General features: G+C 45.9%; 1 protein-coding gene across 4 annotated transcripts in view; it reads right to left on the reverse strand.

Annotated features, from left to right (window-relative positions):
- LOC127616265 (receptor-type tyrosine-protein phosphatase F-like) overlaps nt 1-24,773 on the reverse strand; it is a 126,652-nt gene extending 101,879 nt beyond the window's left edge. For 2 of the 4 annotated variants that reach the window (XR_007967083.1, XR_007967070.1), the window contains exon 1: nt 24,307-24,773. The gene's annotated coding sequence lies outside the window, so the exon portion shown is untranslated. Of the gene's footprint in view, nt 1-20,380; nt 20,495-24,306 lie in introns of all 4 variants that reach the window. The other 2 variants (XR_007967071.1, XR_007967084.1) reach the window with 2 other exon arrangements.
- Between the last annotated feature and the right edge of the window lie 1,882 nt (nt 24,774-26,655).

The raw sequence follows: 26,655 nt of genomic DNA on the forward strand, positions 1-26,655 counted from the left end.
TAGCTACTTTGTCTCATTTGTCTGACAGCGCTGATTTATGATCCCAACTAAGGGCTACATCGAGGCCACGTTTATCGCAGAAGGTCTTGGCAAAACCGTGTGCTGTAAATGCTGCACTTTGTACACAGCGACTCAGGACTGAGTGAAAAGACATTATTTCAAGTTGGTTTTTGGCCCCGGTTTGCGGGCTATCGATTAATCCCGCCAGTGCAACGGCGCATATGCAGATCCAGATTGAAATTGTGATGCCACATGGCCGCCACTGAAATAAAAGCCACCCTGTGCCCCTTTGAGTGACGATGCAAATTAGTCTACATGTCACACACTCCCAGCTTAATTGGCAATTTTAATGAAGCAAAAAAAGAAATAAATAAACCTAAATAATACAAGTGGAGGAGTGTGAAAGACTCTCTGGGGGCAAAACACGACCAAAAAAAAAAACTGGGCACAAGTTGGCCCAAACTGTGGTTATTAAAAGTGACTCAGATGTCATATTAATTTAATCCTTAAGCAAACTAATTTCCAGGCTCTCGGTCAGGCACTTGCCAGCGCACAACATTAGCAACTATTATCATATATTCATCAGCCTGTGTACAAACGCGGACATTTCGGATAACCTCCAAATCCTCCGTAGGCTTTTCATCGGGATAAAAATGAACATTTCAAGATGAACGATTGAACAAGAAGACGACCGCAAGGTCATCGGAATGCGACGTATTCACCATTCTGAGACGTCCTCACCTTTTTTTATTCATCAACGCTAACCTTCATCATCCATTTTGCGTTACGGCGCTTTCACTTTCAAGTGATCGGGACGCCAAATGACGTCGGCCTTCCACTCGTGTTGACAATAATCGGAGCGGACGAGCCAACAGCTAAAACATGCACTGACCTTTCCAATGTGAAAGGGACAGATAGCCTCCTCCAAAATATGCGGGGACAATGGGTGGTCGAAAATGGGCAAACGTAGGAGCACCTGCAACCCCCCGTGGAGCCGGCTCTTTACCGACACCGCAATCTGTTATGTCCTGGATTCCCATTACTCGCAAACTAAATAGTCGCCTGGGAAATCCATCTGCCGGTGTCGGGTTGATCAAGCAAAGACGGAAAAGGAGGCGAATGATCTTGGAAATATCACCGCGACTTCATTTGAGGGTTTGCAGAAGTCAGTATACGCAAGCCAATGGACGACAGGAAAAAAAAAAAAAAAAAGGCAATCATGTTTCATTTTCGGCCACATATTGGATGGTGCTATTTTCCTGCCACAAGATGAGACGCAGCAGGCAAAGATTCAAGGCTGGCTGGCATGCATACATATCACACGGAACTACCTTTGCGCATTTTGGAGCAAATTTATTTTGTTCATGCCTACTGATGTCGGAATATGTTTTTGAGGCAAGCCTTTTTTTATGACAGCAGTCACGAGCGTAGCCTCCGCACCCCCAAAAACCCGAAACAGTCATACCTAGGTGGCAATGTTTCCGTTTCTCCCAGAACTGATTGTCAGCTGTCAAATCAGTATACGACACATCCGGCGGGAGAGGCGACAGGATGACCTGTGGCTCATTTGCATGAGACAGCACAGCCACCCAAAACTCATATTTTCCTGGTTTATTTTGACCCAAACATGTCACCGTGGACACTTGGGATTTCATCAATAAATGTTAGCCAGGAGAGCCTTGGGGGGGAAATGGCATGGCACGTCTTTTTTAAGAATTTAACCATCGTTTAGGTTCAAGATGGAATACCAGTGGGAGAAAAGTCCCATCAAAGTCACAAACTCTTCAGCCCTGATCTGGGATGTCATTTTGTCACCAGTGTGATGAGTGGGGTCAACACAAGGTCAAGGTATCATAAGGACATCAAAATCAGATGACGCAAAGTAGGATCAGCGCATCTCGACTTGTTGCTATAAAAGGACGCGCCACCTGATAAGTCACGGCCACCGATAAAAACCCAAAATGGGGGACAACATGACCTGTTTGTCTGGCTCCTTTTGTCCTGTATTATTTTCCCGTCGCTCTCGTAGGCGGACAGACATCCTCGGGGCTCTTCGACATGCTTGCCTGCATCAATAATACGGACTGACGTTCACAAGATACTTTCAAGGAGAGGCCGTCGGTTCAAGTCGGCCAGTGTGCTCGCCGTGAAACAAACAGATGAGAACTGACAATCCTCCGGATAGTCCGAGAGCCATCCTTGTTGGTCCTGACGGATTTACGGGGCTTTGTTTTGCAGCAAAAACAGATTGCAAAAGGGCACGCTCACAAACAGGGAATGGCACAGGGTGCCAGATTAGAAGATTTGCAACCCACCCTTGTTTTAGGGTGATGAGGTGTTCATGGGCACGCTCATTGTAAGCAAAGACAAAAAGCAGAAAGACAAAAAGCAAGTCATATGATCAATTTCTTCAGCTTTTGCTCCAAAGCCTCTAATTACTTGAGACGTTTTGCTTCGATGGCTTAGCATCTTAGCCACGGGGGGATTTGAAGGCGGTGCGGTGGATTAGGCCGGACGTGGCCTGCCAAGGGACACGAGCGAAAATATGCTGATTCAAGAAGCTGCACCCCCCTCCAGTCCACAAAATAAAATAAAAAAGTACAATACAGTAAAATAAAACCCCACATATTGGGAAAACCTTGCAAATTCTTCCGTCAACCACCACCGCGTCAGACAAAATGTCAGCAAATCTCACGAGAATCTCATCATTTGGTGGATGACGTCCACGAGGATAGCAGTGCTAGCAACAAAAATGTCTGTCCTGGCTGCTCGGCACAATACGGAGAAGTGAACAATAAATGGACAATAATGAGGTGACCGCCTGTTTTGACGCAATCAAACTCTCGCACCGATGCCGTCATCTGCCACGCAAGTGATTTTCTGGCTTCGCTGATCACGGTTTGGGAAATGCACCTCTGTCCAGGCTGCTCAGGACAATTTGGCTCCAAATCAAGACTCAATTGAAAATAATAATAAAGCAAGCGACGGTTTAGACACTCCATTAGTGGCCTTCCCGGTGATTGCCTCTCAACCAAATGACGCAAACGGCTTATTGTTTGTTCCAACCATCTTCGTAGAGGCCGCACGGTATGACATGGCAATGTCAGTAAGAAGTCGCCAATACTAAGGCGACAGCCTGAAGCTAAGCAGAGATGCCGGATGCTCAGAGTTGCAATACGTGGCGGAAGCTACGCTACTAGCATAGCCAACCCACAGCCTGAAAATAACCCCGTGGATTTAACGCATTGCCTCTAAATGCTATGAAAGGTTTGATGATGCCAACAGTTTTGACCCGAGAACAACAGTGGTGAAAACGTACAGTTCGATGTCAGCGGGAAGGAAATCACAATGCATCCCAACCGATTTTTCTTTTCTCCCTCCCATCAGTCGAAGAGTTCAGAAGCAAAGAGAGAGAGCCAGGATAGACATGTTCATTAGCCTATTGCTGAGACAAACACATCTGATGGATTCAACAGTGAAATATTACAAGATGCTTGAACCGCTGTCCTGCTCAGGGAGATCAAAGTGGGGCCCCGCAGGGTCTTGTGAGCAACGGGGGAGCGAGATTGGTTGGAGCCCAGCTCCAAAAGGAACAAGTGCTGGACCGAGAAGATACAACATCAGACGCGTGCGCTGCATTCCCTTAGGCCTGTTCCTTCACAACTGTCAGCCCGCCGCGGACAAGATGAGCTGCATAGAGAGAGGAAGGGGGTGGGGGGGGGGGCTCTGCCAACACTATGTCAGAGCGCCCTTCTCATCAAACACATTTGGTAATGCACCATTGAAGTCAAGATGTCTGATTGGGGGGGTTTTATAATAGCCCTGCTGCACCCTGCAAATACATATCCAACTGAGAAAGATGTGACGAAATTCCCCAAAAAGGGACGGTGGGTCAAAACGAGGCCTCTCACCAAACCGAAAGCAGTCAAACACTTTTCAGTGAAACGGAAAAATGTCGTCGTTACAACATTGGAAAGTTGGAGGTGTGGAGCTGTAATAACACAGTGATGTCATAAACAGAAAAGTATTCATGACCTTTCGAAAACCATAAACGAACGGGCAGTAGTACAGCAAATACGACGGGCCATTAACGATTCTCACAGAAAGTGATGACGTTTTACATCGAGACTTCAAGGACGTCAGGACAAAAAAAAATCAAATAAAAAATACATCGGCGATGAGAAATGGGAGTCGTAATATTTCGCAAAATATGCCCCAATGAGTCTCAAACTAAAAACACACGTCACATGAGAGTCATTTGGTCCAAAGTGAACAAAACGCCACTTCAAACTGCAATCACAGACTTTGGGCGTTTTATTTTTTAGCCAAGGATTCTTGAGACTCCTTTTAAGTTTGGTTCATAGTCGACATTCCTACCTAATACTGTGCTGCTAAGTGAAACTGGCTCCAGGGGCTTCCTGCCCCCCCCCCCCTGCCCGCTATAAGAAAATGTGACAAGTCTCGGATGACGACCCGGGGAGGAGAAACTGCAGCCAGAGTCCAGACGTGGCAAACATCCATTTAAAGTAAGAATGCACGAGGCAGTCAGTCTGCTTCTCAGAGACAAACACTATTATTTGCCTGCTGATTGATGGATGGCATGTCTGCGCGTACAAGTACATAAAGAATAAAGGGACGGACGGCCGCATCGCTAAACTCAAAACGAGGTTGTCGCTCTTTGTGACGTTAAAGACACTCGGCTATTAAAAATAAGTTTGCTTTATTTCCTCCTTGAACACATTATTGAGAAGTTGATGAATAAACTTGGCCTGGCTCTGTGTATTTATTATTTCTTTTTTCATCTTATCTGCTAAAGGTCAGACAGAGTATTCTCTAAATGAAGTGCTGGTCTGACATTCTGGAAGCCGTTGACGGTTTAGGCAGCGCCTTTGTGGAGGTAAATACCACATGAGATTGCTGCCGCCACTCAAGTCAAATAAACTGGGGTCAAAAATAGACAGTATTTTGGTTTTTAAACCAATATACTTGATAAATAACTTTACATGTACATAGATTTAATCATGAACAATTCATCAAGCGGTGAAACAAAGTAAAGGATGGACGTATTTGAATGCACGTCAAGTCAAGAAAAGAGTCCGATTCATCACAAATTAAGAACACGGACTGATTGGTCATTACGTGAAGACCGGCGACCGTGATTTCCAGCAAAAGTCAAAAGAATCTAAGTGGTCAGCAGAGTCATGCTGCATGCCGTTAGAAAATATCCGGTATACCTTTCACCAGAAGTCAAATGGCAGAATAAGAATGGGGGGGGCGATGTGGATGTGCGTTTCTTTCTGTTGGATCATGAATTTACGTCACGGAATGACGACAAACATTTTGTACGCACGGACAATGGCACTCATTAGACCAAATGGATGCTATTCGCTGAGCTTGGAGAGCAAAATAACACACAGAGGCTTTATGAGGGAAAATTTGAGTGTGAAACGGTTTGAGCAGGGAAATGAGCAGTGGAGAGGTCTAACATGACCCCCAACACAAAAACACATGATTGAATTTTCAATGAATGAGGGCCGAATCGCATATACTGGAGGTCAGACACCATTCATTTAAAAGCCTCACATGAAACAGTGTCGGGCCGCATTCAAATTTAACGACAAATAGAACCCAGAAAAAAGAGCACATATATATATACATTTCAAATGTCATTTTTACTTGGTAATGTGCTTATCAAATACACCCAACCGACATACGGCATATGAACTTAGGTAAAGAGGCACAAATGTTCGTACGCGCTAGGCCAATTTAGCGCCAGATAATGCTAACGTTAGCAGAGCGGCAGCGGGACTGAGATTTATAAACAAACGCTACGCATTAAATGGCAATGCCACTCACCTCTCATGGGCACACACTGAAAAGGTCACCAAATACACCACGAGCTAAAAACTGTATTTTATCATTTAAAAAAAAAATTCCCCCTGATAATAAACAGCTTACAGATGACACCTAAAGACGACAAACTTGACAGTCCAGGCTCATCCTGAAATTTGGAAAACTTGGCGCTGGTCACTCTGATATACTCCCTTCAGACCAATTCCCATGTAGACAGGGTCTTGTCGCCATCTTGGGGCCCATCAGAACGTTTTACAAACAGCGCGATAACAGCACATTGGCTAGTTTTCAGCAAATAACAGCTTTCCCCCGAAACGCAATCACAAAATCGCAAAAAAAGGAAAGCGTTTTACTGCACACATTGTCCACGGCGAATGTACCCTCTCAAAAAGAGCGTCGCATACCTTTGACCACAACATCTGCATGGCGGCAAACAGTTACCAGAGTAACGCCTGTGATGGATGGCTCCGTAAAGAGCAATTGTTTCACGTCATTAAACTGGTGTAATCGTGCATGGCAAGTCATCTCAATAACGTGACACGAAGCAATTACTAATCGCCGGGGAAAAAAAAAAGTAAAGACTAATAACGCGGGAAAACAACACGCATGCATCCCGAGTGACAAGCATCTGCATAATGACATTAAAAAATTTTAATAAATTAAAAACGGGCGGACGGGTGACGGAGCGAATTCCAAATTCAAATGAGAGAGATGAAGAGAAACAGATGTCACACATCCACCACGACGGGCCGGCAAGGCAGGCGGCGAGCGCAGTCACTCAATCATCGGGGGGGCCCATCCATCTCTTGCAGGTTGACTGGGATCCAATCACCGTTCCCCAACAGGGCCAGAATGAAAGGACGGCCGACGGGCCCGCGAAGAAAAGCGCGCTCTCGTTGTGGAGATTGATGGCATGAATCCGAGAGTGCTTCACTAGGCGCCGCGTGTTCAGATGAGTGGAGCAGAAAACAAAACAAAACAAACAAAAAAAACATATTTGATGACATGCAGTATGCAACTGCGTGTTGTTCATGCTTTTTTGTTTGTTTGTTTTTTTCAAGGGACGGACATTTGATGAAAAAATAAATAAAAATGCTCAACACATTTATTCTGCCTCGAACACGTATTTACATGTATGCCACAAAGAAGACACCGAGAGAGAATAATACATATTTGTAAAAGTTATTTAGTATTCGTAATGCTTCTATAGACTGTTCACCGGTTGGATGGCGATGCGTTGGATGAAAGTATAATATTCCCTATCGCGCGGGCCAAATTGCGTCAAATATTTAATCGATCACTTATTGGCAGGATCCGTCAAACCACACAGAAGGAACAGAAACGCCTTAGGTGAGACAGATGATAAAATGATAAAAATGGATTTTTAAAAAGAAAAACAATTTTTATCATTCCATTTTGTAAAAGAGCAGCAACAGTGTGCTCCCCCCCCCCCTCTCCTTATTTGTAGGAACCGTGTTTTCAAGTGGAATGAGCGAAAACGGAATTAATCTCCCCGTGAGTTATTTTGCTGTTTTGTGCTTATTTATTTATTTGAAGGAACAGAGCGAAGAAAGCCTTTCGGGGAAACTCCCTGGGAAAATCCCTTTGCGGCGCTTGAACAGAATGAATAATTCAGCTAAAAACCGTGCGCGGGGAAAAAAAAAAAGAAAAAATTCAACTATGCCATAATATTAAAATGGCCTTGCAGCCCAATTTGTATTCATGAGTAAATCCTGTAACATCTCTCGGAAAGTGTAATCAGCGGCAACATCGAAACTGACAGAGTGGCTATTCATGAGGTTGGTTTGACTCTGCATGCGTTTTGCTGTAACATGATTTGGGATGGGATACGGCGCGGGGAGCGAAGGAGGCCTTTTTTGGGGGGGGGGGGCTCGGGGTGGGGGGGCTGCTGGCCCAAGTTAAACTAAAAGTACAGAACATATCAGGTTTTACCGCGACGCAAATCTCATGGATTATTTATCCTCGTATAAAGCGCTCGTGCCAGAATGTCACCACTGAGCCAATTTCCCACGATTAATCACGATGCGGGATCCGATCAGGGCTCTCGTGGCAAAATAAACAAATAAATGAGTGAATAAATAAATGGGAACGCAGGTTTGGGGCACCGGGGAAGAGAGACCAGATTGAAACGGGCCGCACTGGCAGAGGAGTGACAGTGGCTAGATGGCTACAAGGATGCTGCAAATGGAAAAAGCTAAGAGGAGATTTATCGACGTGGTGAGGGAAGATTTGCAGCTCGCTGGAGTTGGAGCAGAAGATACAGAGGAGAGGGGGAGACGGGAGAGGACGATTTGTTGTGCTGAGCCGTGAATAGGGTTAAGATGAAAAGGTTAAGAAGAAGAAGGAGCTGCATGTTTGCCGGGAGTGGACACGCCAGAATTTCTTTTGAGATCTGGCAACTCATTCGCGACCACTACTAGCTGTTTTCAAAGCTACCAGAAAAAAAAAATGCTTCTTTTTCCCCATTCTTTTGTAAACAGCAGTAGAAGACGGTTTGTCTTCACCAAAAAACATTGGTTTCTGCTCAAGAAGCAGATAAGCTTTTTTTTTTTTTTTGTGGAAAGGAACCTGCCAAGCTAGCATTTTTTGCTAGCATCTCACACTATAAAAGAATTAAAAAAACAAGACAGATGAAAGCCTTTTGATGCCAAAATAATTGATTGACAGTGCTCAATGAAGGAATGTGCCGTGAGTGATGCTAATTGACCGCGTTGATTTTTTAAATTAAAAATGTTTACACGGTATTCTGACTCCTGGAACTGTGGCAATTTTTCATACAGTCTCTGGTGTGACCTTAAAGGGGCAGTTCATGCTCGAAAAGCCTCCACTCTGGTGGCGTTGAAGCAATTCTGCGAAGAAGAGTGGCTCAAAATTCCTCCGCAGCGATGTGAAAGACTCATCAGCAACTATCGCAAAAGCTTGATTTCAGTGATTGCCACAATCCATTGTTATGTTCAGGGACATCGGGACAGGCCGATTTCGATTTTTTTTGCGGTCAACCGAGGTAAGGACCGCAGGTTGCTGTCAGCTGAGTGCGAGTCACGAGCGCTGGCGCTAATCCTCAATGTAAAGCACACAGCAGACACTCGAGGAAGTCGTTTACAGGCCAAACTGCCAGAGAGAGGAATAATCCTCATCCTCGCTGTCATTTTTATTGACATGTGCGGAAGGATCAAGTCGCCCGCCTGTCGGTGTGTGTGTGTGTGTGTCGCACACAGTAGCAGCCGCCGCCTCCTGCATTGCCGCTGCCGCTTGTTGTTAATGCCGAGAGGCGCATGATCGCATTGTAGCAGTGCACCAAAGGAAGGAAGCCTACTGCGCACCCACATTCTTTTCTTTTCTATTCAGAAAAATCCACCACGGACCCCCCCCGAGATTTGGGTCGCTCAATAACACCGCAATCCAAGGAGGAAACGCTTTCATGAGGTGGCATTTTATGGCTTTCTGTGCTCGGAATTCGAGGCCACGAATGATGTCTTGAAAGAATTCTTGGCTGTAGCCAGTACGGGCACCCTCGATTTCGCCCCAACGAGTTAGCCGTTTAAATCGAACCGCCATCACATCATCATCATCGATTCCGTGTGGCTAAACTCTTTCGATTGTGTGAAATGATTCCTTCATCCCGCCTTCCAAGCAATCGAGGCCAAATTGGCTGCCCGCAGGTGCCGTCGGATCACTCGACGAGTTTTGTTTTATGTCTGGGAACTTGGGAAGTGATGATCAATTGGAAAGAATTGTGCGTTGAAGCCAGCGAAGCACTTTGGGGTGCGCTCAGAGGGGGGGGGGGGGGGGCTGCCGTTTTAGCAACATGATGGCGGCTGTGGAAATATTCCTTCATTGCAACTATAATTATCACGGTTATGAGCACGGCCGTTGAGGTTTCTTTTTGCGTCATTCCACAATGTTGCATCTTGGATGCATTTGAAGAAAAGGGAGCGGGCACCTTGAGCTACTCGTGTCGAAACAAGTCCAAGGTGACGTCAGTGACGGGAAGGTGAGCAACCTCCGACGCTCCCCCCAGCTAGCTTTATCCCGCTCAAGTCATCTCGTGAACACAACCACTAATCAAGAAGCGGCATTTGGATGCCTCCCACCACTACTACTTCAAGCCAACGCTTGAAATAAATCTCTCAACCTTTAACCTCTCCAGTCAAGCGACAGCGCGCAGAGTCTAATATGGTAGGCGTTTTCCGAAGGTGCGCGAGGGCAGCGTCTGCTCACGCAGACCGATGACGTTGACCACTGCAGTACGCGGCGGCGCGGCCGCTCTTATGAAAGATGCAGGAGCCAAAAGGAAGCCAGAAAAGAATCGAACATTCTGTAGCCCGGGGTGTTTGGAAACGCCGGCAACGAGAAATCAGAGTTTCTCATTTGCATGAGACAAAAGAAGCCCCCCTCAAACTAATAAAGGTTTTCTTATCTTATCTTCTCTTAAAGTGGGATGTTAATCTTTCCCCTCGGTGCATTTTGCAAGCCTCTCGGTAAGACGCCCTGGAATGAATACACGGTGGATAAAACATACATCTCCACTTTGAACAAAGAAATGCCAAACACAGCAGGTGGTTGAGCAGAAAGCAGAAGGAGGAAGAACATTCCAGATGTTTTCTGCGCATCATTAAGCTCCAATTGATGTTGGTTTTTAACAAGAGGAACAACAGGCTTAACGCACTGCGGTACTTTCTGTGTCTAAACTCCGAGTGCGGGTCCTCCCCCCCGCTCAAAAACGAGAACGCTCCAAAGCCCGGTGGGACACGCGGTCCTTGACCGCGACGCGCTGCTTTCAATGTAAACGAGCCTCCGCGTGTTGTGGGATAAGGCGGCCGTGAATATGCATACCGCCGCAGATTAACTTTGCTTATCTCATAATTAACGGTGCGCTCTGACGATTTTGAGAGATTTGGACTGAGACGCCAGATTATTGAGACCGCAAATCTTCATTCTCTTGTTTGTCCCGTTTGCTTTGGAGAAATGTGACGCAGACATTGGTGACGCCACAGTTCTGTCATTTCAGTTCAAAAGCACAGTCAAGTCATTTTATTTATTTATTCATTTTTTAAAAAATTGGAACGCTAGCATTCGCTCCCGCGGGTAACTGCGCGCATTCACCGACGCGGTTTCCAAAAGTGAACAGAGTGCTTACTGCAGGGGTGTCCAAACTTTTTGCCAAGGGGGCCAGATTTTATGTGGTAAAATGTCGGGGGGCCAACCTTGGCTGACATTCTTTACATTGAACAACAATATTGTTCAACAAATTTTAGTAAGCCAGTCTGTTTCACATTTCCATTTTTATTTTAATTTCAACAATCTTAAGAATTTCTTTTGGTTCATTTGAAACAGGAATTTGAAATATGACATATCAGTCAATATAAACACGGAGTGATGTCTTGTTAACTCGTGAGTGATGCCCTCTGGTGTCTAAATGCTATTACTCATTTAGTGAATGCTATTACTCATTTAGCCACGAGAGGGAAGCAGTACTCTATGAAACATCACTCACCAGTCGACGAGACCTCAGTCAATGCAACACGTGTTCCATTGCGCCCAACCTGCGGGCCAGACGGCACTGATTTTATGACAGGGGCCTAGGGCCGGATGAAATTCGACCGCGGGCCGGATTTGGCCCGCGGGCCGGACTTTGGACATGCCTGGCTTACTGTATGAGGAATGTTCTAAAACAACAACAACAAAAGGGCAGGAGCTATTTGGAAGACTTTGGGGGACTAGAAACAGGTGATGTTGGCCGAAACGCCGTCTGTCGCCTTGCATTTTAAACGCTCGACAAATTCAGTCAAATTCACTTTGTGTAAGCATCCCAACTTTCCTGCCCACGCCGCTTCGGTGAGAAAGGGCGCAACCGCAAATGGGCCGCAAGGTCACGTCGGGCGTGAAACCGTAAGCTCGCTTCCGCACGTGGACGTGACGCCGAGGGGGCACGCGTCAATCAACGCGAACATGCGAGTTAACCTGCCGGCGGCCTTGGGATGGTTTTTGCTCTGCTTCTGCAAAGTGCTCGGCGAGAAAAGCAAGAAAAGTCTCACAGGGCAGATTGAGGAGATGTCGTACGCTTTGGCCAGAGTTGAAACCATTTAAACACGTCGGGGTGCAGCAATGCTCTGGAGTCAAACTAAAAGCCACTTTCATGAGCGGAGCTTGCGTCAAAGGGAGAGATTGTGTGTGACGTTGCTCAGACATTAAGTCTGAAAGGGAGAGGTTAAAAAAAAAAATTGATAGAAGCTCAATGAATTCGTTTGCCCAATTTGTCAACGTGTGGCAAGAGATATTTAAAGCACTTGAAGCAAGTCGAGCGAGTTGATGTCAGTTTTCCACTAGCAATTCATAATCCAGTCACATCCTGCCGGCCGGATGTTAAAATTAGCAAGCCGCCGGGCCGTCACGCCCTCAATGTAATTGTGGACGTGAGGGAATGGGTGTCGCGTGGCGGATGTCAATCGGCGATGGGCGTGGGTGGCACGGCCGTCACGCGGTTCAACCGGCCCGTAAACGGAAGAAAGTGGTTGTGTTGTGTCGCAATGTGTGGCTTTTATTTTGGAAAAGTGTTTGGAAGATGAAGTCTGATGAAGTCATTTGGACACACCGTCCCTTTAACATTGCAGCATCTTGTGGGCATGAAAGTTCATTTCTCTGTTTGCCATTTCAAAAATGTATTGAACTGCCCCCCCCCCCCCCAAGCAATACCATGATACCATTTCTGTCACGATAAGAATGAGTGATATAAAAGAGTGTCTAGAACTTCCTGTTCTCGTCAAGACACATGCTGGCTATTTCACTATTTCAGGGAAGGCGTACTCTCTTTTGACACGAGATAAAAGGAGAGCAACTTGAAGCAACAGAGGATAAGGCTCACACATCTATATATAGACGCCAACGACAAAAGGATGAGAAAAGTGCTGGCACCTCAGCTTGATGTGGGAAGAAAAAATGGGCTACTTCTATCAGACAACAACTTGGGCGTCGTAAATTAGCTTCTTTCTATCGCTGGCTTGTCCCAATAGCTCGCAGAAGGAAGCTTCAATTGAAGATACACAGATTGTGAGCATTGCGGCTCGCGCCAGTGGCTTTGCGAGGACTCGCTCGGCACGCTGGATGCCAGTTTGTATACGTTGAATGCGTGCAGCTCCAGCCAACACGTGGAGAAAACCCAAGTGATCAGCCCATCTCGACCAGAAATCAGCGCCTCGGTCAACGTGGCAGAGAGCATTTTCTAATCCATTTGCAGACGATAATGCCGGCTATTGCTTTCAGCCTCAGGGAGGTTGTGTGGTGGTGGTGAGGGGGTGTACAATTGGGGCTGCTTGCGAACCAGTCCCATGAATCATTAGCCTTTTAGCATAGATCTCACCTTGCTGCCCATATACTGCTTCCTGATTCTTCCCAGTAGGCAAAAGCATTGTCGTCCATCTAGAAAAAAAAAAAAGCTCCACCTTCCACAAGAACTCAGGGCCACGTCGACATGAAAGAATACGCAATCCCGTAGCGTTTCAACAAACCAAGCCAAAAGTAGAGCAAGGCTGCACATTTACACATTAAGCGCTGAAGAAACAAAATGGAGCAAGCCTGGAGACGCCGGTGCTCCCAATAGATGTTTCTTTTTCACACACACACACAAAAGGGCAGAGGAATTAGTCAATCAGTGCTGACCGACGAGGACCCCCGCCCCCGTTTTTTTTCTTCTTTTGAGAAATTCATGAGAAACAAATGCGATTTTCTCCCCAAAATATGCTTGGAAATGTACACCAAAGCTTACCGACATCCATCATGTGCTTGACAGGCTTTTGCAAAGGGTGAGTACTCGTCAAGCTTTTCAAAAGCCCTTCCTTACTTATTAAACGCAAAAGGACCAAGCGAAAGTAGACAATCATTAACGCTGAGAGGCTGCAATCAAATCATGAGGCCACCTCCGGTTTTATACCCTGATGTAAGATGCGCATTGTGACGCAATTATCTCTTCAAGAGACTTGCAAAGCCTGGCTTGAAGGCATTCCGGCTTGGACTGCGGCGCTCGTAAAATGGGGCCTTTTACTTCAAAGTTCACGCTCGATACACTTCAAGGGGCTGCGCAGTTCATTAAATACTCCACAGGGTGAAGTGCGTCGCTAATTTGTCCATGAATGAATCCCATGGCTCCTTGGCATCATGCAAAGCACATCCACTCGAGACATAAAAAAAAAAAATGCCATTCCGCCGTATTGCTTCCATCCTGCTCCTCCAAATAGGAATGTCACGAATACGTGTCTCTCAATCGCGCGCTACCTGCGCACGCTCTCAAATCAAATTTCATGCTTTTTAAATTCCAGCCTTGAAAATCGCGAGTCCGTGTTCAAGGCATGAAAGTGCACATTAGCACGGCGCGGAGATATGTTTGACACCAATCACCATATTTATGAGGACGGCGACGTTTAAGCGCCCGGGAAGGCAACGTATGAGCGCGACGCGGCGGGAGGAACGGCTGCCATGAGAAGGAGAAAAATGTTTTCCGGACGTGTATTTAAGGCACCGACTTTGGACTTACTCGCGTTTCAGTCGGACAAACAAATATGAAATACATGTTGGTGACTTGAACTATTACCATTGAATTAAGTTCATATCAAAGAGCGGAAGAGCAATTTGGAAAGGTCGACTTGGAAACTGCGAAGCTGGACAGGAAAGCCTTAAAATATATATACAAACGCAGTTTCCGCTGCCATACTGTACGTACCATTATCCAAGAAGAATAGCAGCACATTCTTATCATTTATGGAGCGAGGTGCACTTGCAGATAAGAGGGAGGGGGGGAAAGAGTGAAATGTTGCTGCTGGTGGACAAATTGAATCTTAACATCAAAGATTTGGTAAAGTGGGACCAAAAGTGGCATTTTCAATAGTTTTCAATGGGAGATTTCTGTTTTTTTTTTCATTGAGTTAAAAAATGCACACGATACACACAACCCAAGAATCATTGGATTCGTGACCAATCCGCGGCAAATGACGCAGTACAACTGAATATCCCGCGCCTGTAGGACCATAAATGCAATTTATCTCTGGACGAGCCCAACTGCCCTGTGACCTCCCGCGCCGATATTCCATTAAGTCAGGAACGTTTCCACACTTTCTTTTGTCACCTTCAAATTAATATGCGGGTAATTCGGTATGTGACGGCATGCGGGACGGTCATTTATAAGAATGGTAGGAAGGCGGTATTTAAAAGGATAGCAGACAATGGCGACGTGCGGCCATTCCATTCAAAGCGAGTTCATTTGATGTGTCCTGCTGCTTTTGACTGTATGTTGCACAACGATAAGAATACGACAGTATCAAGCCAGGTCGCTCACGTGTAAGGATTGCGGATTTCAGCTTTCTTCCAAAACGAGTACCATCCGCTCAACATTTTGCTAAAACAAAACCGGCACCTTACACCAGTTGTGGAGCTCATCAACCATAACGGGATGCGCAAAAAAAAAAAGTCTCAGTGACCTGATTGCCAGAACGGAACGGGAGGCAGTTTTGGTTTGAAACGGCCATTTTAGGGCTCGGATGTTCAGCGGGGATGCAGAAGGCGTGTGAGGAAGCTCGACGTTCTGATGTCTCACTGAGCCCACTCGAGCTGAAACACTGTTGAGACACATCGGGCCACGCCCATTGCGATATGTCACAATAAAGGTGCCAACATCAGGATTGCAGCAACTGACAGCATCAGGGACCCAACCCGAAACACAGTCACAACAAAACGGGTAAGGGACCTGGTGGCTTGAAGTGGGTAAAAAAAAAAATGGAAATGTAACATATCGGGTTGTATGGTGAGTGTATTTCAATGCTGTTTTGAAACACTTCTGATACTCAATTTGAATGAATATCAAGTTTTGTAAAGGATCGTCGGAGATAGGCACTCGGAAATAACGACAAGACACTTCTGGCTACCAACAATTGGCACTTTATTGGTCCCACACAGAAATGATAACACCGTTCAAACAAGTTGTACGAAGCTAAAGATGATATACGCTTACCGTATGCCAGTAGGATGGAGAGCCAACATCCTCAGCAGAGTGAGCTTCGATACTCGCTGGGCGTCCGTACGCTACCCACAGCAGACTCTACTGAGGAGCATCGCTCCCCTCCTTTTACCCTCTAAAGTGTGCGCATCGGGAGGGGTGAGTGGCCATTCTCATCTCTCCCTACGCCACACTGTTTGTTGTGTAACCAAGTGGCATTGATCACAATCAAGTTTTGACAATTCAAGCAAAAAGGAGGTTCAAGAGTTTATCTCTGAAGTCGTCAAAGCAGGCTCAAGAGTCCATCTCTGAGAAGATGTACATTGATTAAAGAAAACATCACAACAATATCTTAATATACCAAATGCTTAAGTCGGCGTAGAAGATCGTCGGTGGGAGGAGGACGTACGAAAGTAACTATGGCTTGCACTGAACAAATGGATACTTGGGAGCTGCAATCTCATACACATTTGCTTAATTCAAAGGCTAACGGCTAATTTGTTGACTTCATTTTCACCCACGGTAAAACAATCAGACTTGGTTCAGTGAAAACGTTTTCAAATTTATATGTTTGATCATCTGCTCACAATATTGTTCAAGGTGAAGTGTTATTGGTGTACCAGGACAAAGTGAGCGTCGCCATCTTGTGAGCCAAAACGAATGGCGGAGGCGCGGAACGAAGCGGCGTTTGAAAGACACGACCGTCAGTCAATGGCGATACTGTTAAAAATACGGGTTGCGAGGTTGTCGAGATGGGTGAAGCGCAAGTAAGCAGGGCAGGGTTGGAATAAACAAGGCCGTCTTTATCGGTGCGATGCATTGCCTGACCGTGAGCTGCCGTGCGACATGATGCGATGCTGTCAGCGCTAATGATCTCTGACGGCATTACAGCGCTGTCAGGACACAGTCGGCACTCGAAGCCAAGGCCCCCGCTTGTGTGGGAGCTGCGTCTCCCTCGCTCGCTGCCAAACGCTCGCGCCCCCACCCCCCCCCCCCCAAAATAAATAAATAAATAAATCACTTTCATCTCCTGCATCAGCGGAGGCCAGCGTAGAGAGACTGCACGGCGTGCACTTTTCCATCGTCGGCGGCTTCGCCACTATCGGGCCATCGACAACATGAAATGCCGGTGCCAAATGGAGTGATAATAAGGCAGCCTGTTGCCAAATGCGATGAGGCGACCTTCAGCTCAGCTGTCAGTCAGCGCCTTCTGACAAAGTTCCTTGATACTTCAATCTAATTCTTCACTGTCAGCGTAATTTGCACACTTGACAGAGCGCCACAATATGAGCCTCCCATTATCCACCTACTTGATATTCGAGCCATCACTGGAAGTAGTGAGGACACGGGATGCTAGATTTGGGGGGCGGGGGGTGTAATTTACTAGTCACTGGGTGGGTTAAGAATATGCTTTTAAAACCCCCCCCAAAAAACCACTGTTTGTGTTTTTTTTAAAGGTCACTGTTGGGTACAGTAAGGGGAGAAAATGCAAGAGATAACTGCTTTTCTTTCATTCGGGCCATTTGAAGAATTTAAAATGAAACGGGCAAAATGTGTGATTTGTCAATTTGCCCCAAAAATTGATTTCCAATGCAAGAAAAATAATACGTTCAATGAATAAAAAATATATTTTCAATATAGTGCAACAACAATGAATTTTTCTGTTCAGCTTGCGGCACTGACATCCAACAGCTGATGTCATCTTTGACTTCCCTTGACAGCAAACCAGCGAGAACCACCAACGCCTTGTTGGCGGCGGCCAATTCGCATGTGCCGCAAGTCACGTCAATCAACAATTAGTTCCCCACAATTGAGCCAATCCTCAACAATCAATATGAATGGATAATCGATTATCATCCTCGGTGCGAGCAGCGCCGAAACATGAATTCCCACATCACCTGCAAAATCCTAAACAATTTGTGAGAGGAGGATACCATGATTGTGACGCCACAAATGGAGCCGTGGTCATGATGGGTGTTCGGGGGGGTCATTTTAAATGTTAGAAAGCAGTGAGTGATGAAGGCAAACGCCGGAAAGAGGGTTCTGGATTCATTGATTTGCTATGCGCTGCGGCTAATGTAGCGTGCTGCTAATGAAAATGGAGAATCCGCGGCGGGGCTCGCTGTGACAAACGCCTCATTGTGCATGGCGGACAACGTCTAATCGGCGTCACTTGCGTGCGTGTGTGTGTGGGGGGGGTGTCTGTATGTGTTTGTCACATTTGCACTTGCATATTTGATGAAGGCCGCACGTGTGACATTTAAGTTGGGCCTGATAAAGACAGCGAGCCGTTTGACCTTATGTGATATTCAGCATCCGTCCAGGTAGTGTCCGTTTATTTGCACGCAAATTTAATCGTGCGCCAACTTGGAAGGAGCCGCTGGAGAAGGGCCAAAACAAAACCAAAGAGGACAGCATCTGTATGAAAGATGAGCGCGCCCGGTTGCTGACTTGGCAATTACTGAAGCCACGAGAATGTTTGGCCTTTAATGAGTCATAAAAATCTCAGTTGCGCATTACTGTGCATCATCATTATTTCATTCCATAATCATTTATTTTACACGGCTGGCAGAAAGCGAGTGAGTATCGGGATCCATTTTACTCAAAACCCTTAACTTTCTAAAAAATAAAAAATAAATAAAAATAAGTGAATATTATTCCGCTATGAACATAGCGCGTTATGTCTCGTATGAAGCGGCTTCTCTGCGGGGCGGCGCCGAACAAAAGCGCCCTCCCATTTAGAGAATGCAGCGAAAACAAGCAATTATGCCATAGTGTCAAAAACAAGAGGCATCACTTGAGCTACACAAGCACGCCGACATATTGTTCAAAATGGCATGGTGCAAACCGCCGCCGCGCAAGTACTTTGGATTTGTGCGCCGTTATTAGCTCAAGCAAGTGGAGCTGAAGCCTGGAAACGCACGCAACAGACACTTCTGTCGTCGACGGATCCCCGAATTCAAACGTTTGCATTTTCAAGCCGTATTAGAATTGAAAATGGCAGTTAAAAAGAAAAAAAAAACAAGATAAACACACTCGGAGCTACAATGCTCTCATTGAATACTAGCATGGCCTGCTGGCAGGTCATTGCCTTCGTTTTAAAAACGTTAGCCTTTGCACGCCACCAAAACTCACTGTCATCAGTTCGAAAATGTCAAAGCAACACGTCACTATCCTTCAATAAACTACACCGCTAGCTAGCCCTTTCATCAGTAATTGCCTGTTGGGGGGTCATGACCGCAAGTTTACAAATGTTAGCATTTTCCAGCCACACGAAACACTATTATCACCCAAAAAAATAGCCAAAACAGGCTAATCCAGACTGACTTGAAACTACACTGTTTAAATTGTAATCTAATACAGTATACTGGTCTGTCATCGCTTCGGTTTTCAAATATTTACGTGTTTTGGGCAAAAATGACAGCACCATCATCTGTTTTCTGTCGAACTGACTTACAAACTTTCAGACGCAAAACCTTGTGGAATTTTCTAAAAAATGTGGAATGAACACTTCAAATGATCCTGAAATCCTCCAAAGCAAATAAATTTGGGAAATAACGATTGTTGACCTTTCTCACAAACAATGTTTCAGTTGTGCTATTGGAGTCTGAAGTGTTTCGAAACGTCCCCGAAATTTTTACGTGTCAACTTTAAGAGCCAATCGGAGTAAGGTCTCTCTGAGTAGCAGACGAAACCAACGGGTCGTGAAGAAACATTGAGAGACAATGAAGCTGCGACCGTTTGACTACAATTTGAAGGTGCTTTGTGACGATGTTTTTCTATCGGCACTGTCGCACAAAAACTCGAATCCTGCGGAACCCGCTGACAGTTGGATTTTCAAAATTCTCGCGTCGTCGTCATTTTCAGGCGACTGTTCCATCCCGTCTAGCATTTTGACAGAATATGGGAAATATTTGGGGAAGTTTCTAGTTGAAGCTCAGTTTGACATCATGTGATTGGCTAACCGTTTTCCTGTTTTCAGACCACCAAAAAGGGCTTTTTAATTAGGCTGTCACAAATTAAAAAGAAGGGCAAACTGTTCTCTGTGGTCTGCTCCATCAAAGCCCGCTTGCATGCCGTTTCCTCCGTTACTTATTTATAATTTAGGCAGTGAAAAAAAAAAAAAAAAAAAGAGCAGCGAGTTCAGGGAAGCCTTCCTTGGCACCAGGTTAATTCCTCTCATATTACCGCCGAAATGACTCGCCCCTTTCCTAATCCACTATGACATATGGATCATCAACACATTAATTCATAAATGATTGGATTTTGCAGGTGATTTGTTAGCGTCGCGAACAAACTTGATTACAAGGGGAACAAACGTCCACCGCTCACGGATTCCTCATTGAGTAGAAATTGCGGCGGTTAAAAGTTGGCAAAAGCAAGCCTTCCGACCGCCCTCGAAAAGATCTCGTTTTTCCTCCGTATGCCTAATAGCCCCCCTCGCAGATGGACAACTCTTCTTTAATGAGAAACAGACAGAATTGATTAACACTTAACCTCTCAATGTCATCCAGCGCTCACCTCCTCACTCAGCAGAAACAACACACGGTCTGGAGTCAGGCTCGGAGAAAAACTGGTCTCTCGCAAGACACTTTCACGTCTGTTTCCACTTTCTGTCTGCTTTGCAGAGGTGCCCTATTTAAAAAACAACAACAACAACTGGTTTAAATGGCTTATAATGCCACCAGTGCCGTCTCAAGTGGGAGAACTGGTTTCAATCAGCCGTCAAATTGCCCTCGACAAGAGCGCTAAATCACTCCGCCTCCGTGCTGCTGACGTTAAGGAGCGAGCATTGTTCGGACCTCGCCAGCGCGCTACTAAAGAGCGCCCTCCTTTCTTGGTATAGAGATGCTACGCAGGACAGGAGCTGGCAGCTCTATGGATGCAACATAATCTGATGTCAAAGCAGAAAATTGGAATATTTGACACAGCAATCTACAAGCCCTGAGCTCAACTACAACTTGTTGCTATTCTTGCTGAATTCTGCTTCAAAGCATCAGCCCCTTTAGTCTGAACTAGTTAGTCTGGTTAAAAAGAGGCCTCGGGTTCCCCGTCCCAATGCCCAGAAGGCAAGCCAGCAAATCCCCTATAAAAGCCCCGAGATCCCTGATCCCACCCACCACAAACCAACACACTGGAGGCAAAACCTCTCATTAAAGAGATCTGGGGGGGGGGGGGGGGGGGCCTTGAAATGACCAAGATTTTAGCAACAGCGAGCAGGTCATGCCTCGCGGCGAGTCGCTGCGTGGCCCGCCGGGTGGATGGACTTCATAAATAGCATCAACGCGCCTCCGCACAACCCAGCCCGGTCTGAAGCGGCCAAGCCCGGATGAGGAGGCCGGGGCAGATGCTCTGGCGGGCGGCCCGGGCCAAGCCTTCGAGGAAATACCCTTCGCAACCAGCTCACAAGCGGCACGCGCATATCCAGGTCAATGAGCAACAGATGCATTTGCCAAGCAACAAGTTCAACATCTTTCACTCGGCTGGAGACAAAAGGTCCGGGCTGTCTTCATGTTCGAGAACCAAACTTCACCTAAATAATTCAGAGCCAAACTTGGGAACACACTAAACCGAAATAATTGAGAACCAAACTAGCGTAACAATTCGAAATATGCCAGGGGAGCCCGAAATAAAACTGCAATTCTGCCAAATCTGGAATTAAGAAAAACATCATAAATCATGATACAAGCTGCAGTCAAATGTAAACTTCTGACTAAAGGAGCACCGGAGCTGTGAAAAAGAAATGCCAAATTATGATTGAATGCCGTATTGAGGAAAAAAAACAGGCAGTGGTGCAAATTCCCTTGTTCCTCTTTTAAAACAACAACGGCTCACCAATTCAGCAAGTGTCTTGCGGGCTGCCAAGCAAACAATTTAACCTCCCGATTCCTCGACAGCTACTCTCAATCTCGAGCCGCAACGCCTACTTTTCGCCATTACCAACTATGAACAGCCCACAAAGAGTCTGCACGAACACAGCATCCCACGCAAAAAAAGCAAAACGATCAAGTGGGGGTGGTAGGGGGGGGGGGGGTCAAATCAAATCAAATTTCTGCGGCACAATGCACTGGAGGATTCCATCGTGAAATATCTGTCCACTGTAAAACAACATCCAAACAGCAGCAGCTGTCTGCGGAATGTTTTACAGTAGACTGAGGCCTCGTACGGAACCTTGTAATGTAGTCAGCAGAACACGGGCGGTGAGACAGCTCGATAACAAAGTGCCATGAATCTAAACGACACTGCACCATTCCGCGTTTGCTCTACTAGGAACTCAAGGTGAAGCAGGGCACACGCAGTACAATTGTTCTTCAAATCCAACATCATGTAGCGCGTGTTTTAAATTGATGTCGAAACAAGGCGGCGTATCGAGCTCTGAAAGCTAATGTTAAAAACAATGCTAACAGGAAAAAGGAACGCGCTTCTTTTAATGACACAACGCTCAGTATAATTGGCAAAAGAGGCCACAAATGGCGATGCAGCAAAGCGCGACTTTTCGATTGGATCTCCCGTCGCGTCAACATAGTTCCTTGACACAAGATGGCGGCAAAGCAATACACCGGAAACTCGATTTGACGGACAAATAGTAGGGAGGGCTCATCTGTTACAGCCCATCGTTCGTTATATTGAAGTACTATTTTTGCGTGGCCTAAAAATGCCCGGTACAGTCCAAAAACATTGCTTGAAACCGTTGGAAAAGTTTTAAAGTTGATCCTAGCTTACCTCGATGGCGCGTGAAGGTGGCGGAATAATACCATGCAGTTAGTCGCGTTCATTGATCCGCCATGTTAGCATACTTTCCGAACGGTAGCCGCAGATAAGGGCTTGAAAGACTTGACGCTGTACTGAAAATCGTATATTTGAGCCACTGTGTAAATGCAGTACACGAGGTGTAAACGTACGACACGATGAGCGCATCCGAGTTTTGAGCTGCATGCTAATGGTGACGTCAAGCTAATCTTGGGGCTTTCACCACTGCCAACAGTGATTCAGACACACGTTTCTCTGCATCGTTTTGAGAAGTTTACCAAACAGCTTTCTCTTGGCGTCATCGCAACAAAGATCCTCCCCTGCTTATCTAAAACGACTCTTCTGTCATTAGTTTTGCTATCAAGCCTATCAACCGGAGGCGAATCATTCGCTAACGCTAACATTTTCTCCCATAATACAATGCTCAGCTTGGGTAAACTTGTCTTTTTTGCTTATTATTATAAACAGTAGTGGTAGTCAGACTGTATCCATATCGGAGAGGCCTGAAGATATCCAATCGCTCAGGTTTCTTTGCCTCTTGATGCACAGCCAAATTGCGGCAGTCAAGCAAAAAAGTCGGAATTGTGTCTCTTGAACCATAGCGTGTGAAGAAAAAAAAACTGCGACACGCCGGGGTGATACTAAAAAAAATCACACCCGATGCGTGGAAATTTGGTCACCCATTTGAAATGGGCTCGATTCTCACAGCCCAACTTTCAGAATCCCACACATGCAGCCGGGGCTTTTAACCCCCCCCCCCCCTCCCTCCCCCCCTTTTTTTAGATACATCTGATGCAATTTTGAGAAACTATAAAGCTACACGCTCTCCTCTCTTGATGTCAGCATTGTGTTGGAGACCATTCGAATTTCGACCATGGGGATAATAATTAGGCATGCAACCTGCAAGATTGTCACGCTGGACACCGCGGGCATCTCTCTAAAACCTTCCCGAGTGCATCGGAAAAACACCCCCTTTTCTCTTCATCCTCCTCCTCCTCCTCCTCCTTTTCTTTTCCCAGATTGGATCCAGCCTTGAGGAGCGCTGCAGGCTATCACCATTGAGCGTCTATCAAAGCATCAGCACAATTAAAAAGAACAAAAACAAAACAAAAGAAGGGATTGTAGTGGTGATTGACAGCTGTCCTCAAACATCGAAAGCTTTTTCTTGTTGCATGTGACGTCACGGATGCGGGGGCACACACACACACACAGACACACACACTTATTTCAAAAAACGACGCCACCTTTGGCAACATTGGCGAAACCTTCCGTTCACAACCCGCCGTTGCAGCTTTTCATTCATTTATGCATTTGTTTATTGATTGAATCCCGAGGAGGCTACGTCAATTAGAAACAGCTGCTTATTAAGAACATTTGAAGGAAGATTCCGTCATTTTCCCGTCCTTGTTTCAAGACGGAGTTGTCGAAACTCAGCACGAAGGCACGATTTCATCGCGCTTAGGACACGAAGTGAGTTGAAAGTGAGCAAATTTTAGCCCGACGCCAGGAACGCTATTAGCCTGGGCTACCGCTTTGGTCGGTCGGTCAACACCGGGGTTGACCTTCGCTAAATGTTACAGCCACAAAAAAGCCCCAAAACTGCTGCGTGACACCCCACGAAGCAAACCCGAAACTCGCACAGCGACAACAGCAGCACAAGTTAAGTTGCAGGAGCAAAGTGGTCGTAGAGCACTTACCGAGTCTCTTCGTTGTCGCCGCCGCCGTTGGCATGTCTTCCTCCCCCCCTCCCCAAACACCACCGCCACCGTTCCGTCCGTCTTCCACTTCGTAGCCAGCCGGGGAAAATCCACGTCCCGGGAATCAAATTGGAAGGAGTAAAAGAAGTCCAAATGGGTTGCAATAAAAAGAGAACATGGAAGAAGTGGAAAAGAACAAACACAAGGTCCGATCCCGACCTGGTAAAGGAGACAAGTGAGCGGATCTATTCGCTGCCCTTGTGCGCATGGGCACAAAAATCCCCCCTTAAAAAAAAACAACAACACAAAAGTGTCCTTATGGAGATACAAAACACACGCATTCGCTTTCGCCAATGACGTCTCCCCGGTGAGGCGAGGGAGCGAATCCAATGCGTCTCTTAGCCCCCCCAACTCGGTCACGCTTCCTCGGAGGAGGAGAGACGACTCGCTTCGGTCGGTCGACCGGGCTCGGACCTCGGCTCCACTCGGGAATATTCGGCGACATTCGCCAAATTCCGGAAAAAGAACGCAGCCCACTGCTGCTCAACGCACTGCTGCTCACGTTTTGCTTCATCGACGCAATGAATGATTGATTCATTGATCAACTGAATTTTCCACGGCACAAAATGAATGAAAAAAGAAAAAAAGTGTATTCTGTATACTTGTTATGCAACGTTGCAAAGGATCCATTTGAATGTTAGACACTATCAAATAAATCGAAAAAAGATAGCAGCCTGGTGGGCAAGTGGTTAACGCGTGTGCAGAGGTTGTGGGTTTGATTCCGGCTCTGGGTTTTCTCCAGGTACTCCGCTTTCCTCCCACATTCCAAAAAACATGCATAGAAGGCTGATTGAACACTTCCAAATTGAAAGTTTTTTATGGTCAAATTGGCCTATAAACATTTGTGACATACAAAAGAAGAGAAATGTAAAATGACATTGTAACATAGAAGAAAGGGTTGCCCTGGAGTGGATTTAAGACAAGATTCATTCAAACATTGCGCAAACTGTCCATTACACCACTTGGCCGCAAATAGAATGCCCTTCCCCAACCAACCATTTCCCCCTCCCACTAAAATATCATTCGTCATCCTTGCTCTCACCTTGTGCTGGCTCAGGGCAACGCTGTAATTCATAATTTATATGAGTAAGCGGGCCAAATTTTTCCTGCCTCTTTCACTGAAAATAGTTTTTTAAGACGGATGGCGTGGGCGGGGGGGAGGCCCACTTTTGACGTGCACATCTCAGGCTACAGATTGAAGGCATTGATGCCTCAATGCTTACACCTTTTTTTTATCCATTCTTTTTCTCGGAGTAGCATTGTTAGGATTGGACAAAAAAACATGTTTTTTTGTGTTGGAGTGAGTCAGGAAAAATTTGACCACTTGCTATCAACACTATATTTATAATTAGGTACAAAAACAAACATCAATATAGCGTTGCACACTCTGAAAATGGAAACAATTTCGAAAGGCGAAACACGACTGCGTTCATTGAAATCCGAAAAGCAAAAAAAAAAAAAAAACCAAGCGGGCGCCTGTTCAAAGACGTTTGGACCTAATTGTCCATGCTCACTTCCAAATGAGTCTCATCTATATGGTGGTTACGGTGAACCCCCCCGCAGTTCCTAAAAGGGACTTGATCTGCTCTTAAGTGCCCACATGATCACCCTGGCCAGAACATAACGTTCCTTTCAGACAATTAAGAGTGGCATTACATCGAGAAGGCGAAGCCATTAGGCGGCGTAGGTGCCAAAAAGAAAGAAAAAAAGAAGTGCCGGTGGAAAGCGTTTGGTCTTTCTGATTGACAACACCGAACAATCTTCGGCTTTGCCCCTCATATCACTCTTATGTCGCCAATGAGCATTCAAATAAGTCGAGCTCCCGAGCATCTCTTCCTTTTGTCCGCGCCATCTTTTGTACTCAAGTCTTGCACTCCTCCTCGCAGAACTCATTCGCTCGGCTCTCATTTACCGCACCGAGGTCCGAGCTAGCAAAGCGGATACCGAGCTAGCAAAGCGGATTCCGAGCTAGCAAAGCGGATTCCGAGCATAACACCCCGGCAATGACGGTTGGATCCTTTTTATTGGTTGCCCCTGCTTTATTAATTTTTTTATTGATCTCTGTGGGGAAATAAGAGAAGGGGAAATGAATGTAAAGAGATTCATTTTGGTCCCAGAGTCTTCTCGGTTGACAAGTGACAGCTGGAAAGTTAATTTATCGGGGCTACTTTTGCTGTGCCTCTTTACATGAGATGTAAAAAAAAAAACAATTAAATAAAAGCAATATCTAATATAGTCTACTTTTACTTAATGGCTTTAAAGTATCTTGCCAGACTAGAGCAGTCACCA

Source organism: Hippocampus zosterae, chromosome 15 (assembly GCF_025434085.1).
Source record: "Hippocampus zosterae strain Florida chromosome 15, ASM2543408v3, whole genome shotgun sequence".
NCBI lineage: Eukaryota > Metazoa > Chordata > Actinopteri > Syngnathiformes > Syngnathidae > Hippocampus > Hippocampus zosterae.